This window comes from Porites lutea, chromosome 1, assembly GCF_958299795.1.
Source record: "Porites lutea chromosome 1, jaPorLute2.1, whole genome shotgun sequence".
NCBI classification, from domain to species: Eukaryota; Metazoa; Cnidaria; class Anthozoa; order Scleractinia; family Poritidae; genus Porites; species Porites lutea.
Genome location: NC_133201.1, coordinates 15,139,595 through 15,144,141, shown reverse-complemented (window position 1 = coordinate 15,144,141; position 4,547 = coordinate 15,139,595).

Genomic DNA, 4,547 nt, shown 5'->3' with positions numbered 1-4,547 from the left:
CTCTTTCTGGTGGCAGGTCTCGTACTTTCGACAGGTCTCACAGGTTTCGATCATTTCCTTTAATTTGGCATTCATTTTCGGCCAGAATATGGTTTCCTGTGCTCTTCGTAAACAGCTTTCTGTGCCAAGATGTGAGGCATGCAGCTTTCGTTTCATGTCTTTTCATAGGCTGACAGGAACTACAATTTGTTGCCCGTGAAATATCACTCCGTCGTGTACTGACAACTTATTCCTCACATTAAAGTAGGGGGTTATCTGCTGGTATTTGTCTACGATCGTCAGGCCAGCCGCGCAAGATGGCAGCTTTCAGGGCTTGCAGTATCTCGTCATCCTCAGTTGCCTGCTGGATTTCTCTGGGTCTAGATGTGGGTACAGGGAGGAACACAGCGGTGTTGATGTTCTCAAATTCAGCTCTAGTCAGATGTAAGGTCTTGGCAGGTACGCTCTGGAGAGTGCATCAGCCAGGTACTGGATCATGCCACAGTCATACTGCACCTCATAATCATATTTAATCAAGCCCTAGGATTTCATGGTACCGGTAATGATCGTTTCCGGTACCGAGTCGTTACCATGGCCTTAAAATAATGGAACCGAAAAATAGTTCTCAGTGACATATCCTGATATATTAAACTCAGGGGTCAAAGTACACAAAAATAGTATTTTTCCACTCGGATTCTTAACTAGTACAGGAATTCTTTATGACTCAACTTGTGTATATACAAACTTTTTAAAAACGTTACCGTTTTTCTACTGTCCATCATCTTTAATCATTCTCAAAGTGTATTGCACATTATTGATGGCTCACACATGAAAGATGTTTTGCAGTGATTATTACGGCTTCCAGTCCCAAGAGAAAAAGTATGACTCCAACAGTTTAAAAACATTTAAGAGGCGGGCTTTTAGTGACAATTTCACTGTTGAAACTGATGATGTGGCCCGAATCTCTTTATGAAAAGACAATAGATCTGTAACGAACATTTCAAGTGAGTATACTTCTGTAATTGAATGGAGGAAGAGCCCTGGAGTTTTGACACTTAGTGCACACACATTTAACGCTTAAATTGACCTTCTTCTGACATTTTAATAGTACTCGCTGATGTTCTTTAAATGAAAAACATGTTTAACAACATGTTTCTGTACATTAAAAGAAATAAAAGTGGGTTCGCATGAATTTTCTTGGAACCAAAAAATTGTTACTGATGGTTTCCCATGATCTCTGGGTATGGAACCGAAAATTTGTTATCCATGGGATTTGAAATCTTGGGGCTTGATTTCTGAAGTCTCATCATCATGCCTTGAAGGCGTTTTGGCGCACACGTGAGAGACTTCTTCAGGATAGATTGCAGCGGCTTGTGGTCGCTTTGGATTTTCACGTGGCATCTGTAGGTGTACTGGTTAAATTTCCCAAGTGAGAGTACAATCGCAAGCATTTCTTTCTCATTCTATGCACATCGTTGCTCGGTCTCAGTGAGTGCTCTGCTTGTGTACGCAATCAGTTTGGCTCTTTGCAGGAGGGCAGCTCCCAGGCCTTTCTTATTGGTGTCACACTGGATTTCAAGCTCGCCCTTCGGGTTGTAATAGTAAATTACTGGGGCGGTAGTCACAAGACACTTCACTTCTCTAAACGTGTTCTCTTGCTCTTCCATTCAGTGAAACTCTGTGTCTTGTTGTGTGAAGCTGCATATAGGCTCCATGTGGTCTGCTAGGCGAGGTGGGCGCTTTGACAAATAATTGGGAAATCTGTTAAGCCTCTGCACACCTTCCACGTCTTCAGGTCGAGGCATCTCTAAGGCTGCTTTAGCTTTGTTGGGGTCTATCTTGAGGCCGTGTTTGGTAAAGAGGTAATAAGTCTGGTTTATTAATAAGTCTGGTTTATTAATAAAATCATTGCATTTAGAAATAAGCGAATTGCAAAATTATTGTACAAAGATGTAGATATTAATTAAAAGAAAAAATTACGATTTAAACTAATTACATCGTGTTCAAAATGGACTGGACCTTACAATAATGAGAAGATATAATAAAATAAATTAGATAAAATACTAGAAACTAGAAATATATATCAAGTTATACATTGAATTCCCAAAAGTTCCTAAATTACATGCCATGAGCATAAAGGCACATTGCCGGAAAAAAAGCTTTGTTTAAAGCATTCAGTTTAGCAACTTATAAGGGATGGTCTGTCTTTGTTGTGACAGGAGCGGCCGTGCGCCCGCGACCAAGTCAGTGGAACAAGAAGGTGAAGACGGGACTCGGGCTTTTTAGGTGACCCATGACTCTTTAGGTGACTCGGGCTCTTTAGGTGACCCATAAATGGCACTTTAGTAATCCGCAGTTTCAACTTGTTCTTGTCGACGGCAATTCCATGCTCTGTGCATCTGAGTACTAATGCCTCTAATTTAAGATCGTGGTCACGACGAGCTTCATCTTTGGTGTCACTAACTCCATATATGAGGATGTCGTCAGTGATGTTAAGTATTCCTTCCAGTCCTTCTAGGGCTTGACTCTCCCGTTTCTGGAAGATCTCGCTTGATGCTGATGGACCAAAAGGGAGTCTTTTCCACCGATATCTTCCAAAGGGGGTTGCAAAGGTAGTCAAGAGACGGGACTTGTCATCAAGCTCGCAGTGTCAGAACCCTGTGGTACGATCAACGGTTGACAAGTTCTTCGCTAGAGCCAGCTCTGGTATTAAGTCGTCTAGGATTGGCAGCTGATGGGATTCTCTTTTTCAGGCTTCGTTCAACGGTCGTGGATCTATGCATATTCTTAGGGCACCTGACTTCTTTGTAGCAATAACAACAGTGCTCACCCATGCCGTAAGCTCATTGACTTTTGTCAGTACTCCTAGATTCTCTAAGCGGTGTAGTTCAGCTTTGAACTTCTCTCTCAGGGCAGTCCGGATCTGTCGCAAAGCCATTACAGAAGGTTCTGCATTTTCATCAACTCTCAGGTGGACTGTACCAGGTAGGTTTCCCAGATCTTTTGCAAAAACTTCTGGATAGCATTGGACTAGCTCGTCAGCTGTTGCAATGCTTTGGATGTCCTCACATGATTTATGGGGAGGTGGAACAGAGACAAAATAATCTTCATGCACAGTTATCAGCTCCATTTGTTGTGCTGTACCTGCTCCTAGCAGCGGTGTTGAGTCATCAGGAACAACAACAAACTCAATTGAATACTTCTTTCCAGTTTTAGGATTCGTGACTTTCAAGTGCGTAGTTCCAAGGGGTTTCATTTCTGCTCCATTCCACATCTTCAGGGTTTTGTTTGATGGTGTTATGCGACTTCTTGTGGTCTGACATTTAGTGATGATGCTTATCGAAGCTCCGTAGTCGATCTGAAATTTAATTTTCTTGTCATTGATCGTCATCTCTCACTGTATTTCTCTTGCATAGCCAGATGTTTGTTCAATTGCATGGGTAGATGGTTCCACTGTGGTAACGGTGAGCAATTCATAATCACTAGACTCATAGCTGTCATCCTGTTCATCACTGTCAAGCTGGGGTTGCTCAGAAAGCCTGTGCACACCAAGCGCTTGGCCCTTTCAGCAAACTGTAGCGAAATGATTTCTTTTGTTGCACTTCTCACGTCGCTTTTGCCATGCAGGACATAACTCCTTTTTCAGAGGGTGACTCCCAGTGCAGAATTTGCAATTCTTTCGCTTTTGGTGTTTGTGATGCTTTGCATTGGGATCATATTTTTGCTTCCAAGGAGGTTTTGTCAGCTGCACTTTTAGTTAATGTACATCATCTGTTGTGCTAGGTGCTCCTGAAATATTTTTAATTTGGGGCGAGGCAACTTCACTACTCCTACACAAATCAATGCATTTTTTTAATATATTTCTCTCTTGCAACAAGCATTTTCAAAGAGTGTGGTTGTTTATCTCAAGAACAATGCGATCCCTTTACAGGCTGTCTTCGAGGCAATCACAGAGTCCACATGTTTTGACTAGAGATCATAGTGCAGTTATGTATGCATTGATAGATTTGTCTTGGCTCTGATTTCAACCGTTAAAGATAAAGGGTTTGTAGGTCTCATTGACTTCTCCGATAGTAAACTCGTCAAATTTCTGAATAATTTTGGATAAGGTGCGGCAATCCGTCTCATTGGCAAACTGCCTTCCGTTGTAAATTTTCATGGCGTCTGGACCCAGGCAGTGAAAAAATAACAGGACCCTGTACTGTTCCGTTTGGCCAGTAAGATTTGTGATGATAGCATAATTTTCCCAGATCTGCTTGAAGTGTTTGCAGTTTTCAGCTGTGTTAGTAGTGGTATCTAGATGTTTTGGCGGTGTGATACCTTGTATAAGGGGAGCCGCTTGCATTACGACGCTTGGCTGAGACGGCAAAGGAGGTGAAGCTTGTGAGGCCACAGGTGTCCCTGTAGTTTCTTCGGAGTCTGACATTGGACTATCTCTCCCTCTCTGTCTGTCTCTAAGACTCTAGTGGGGTCCTAAACCAGCTAGGCCACTGCCACCATGTTTCAATATGCATAAGCTCACCACATAAGTTCAGTACTCAATTCATTTTAATCAAATCTAGAACTAT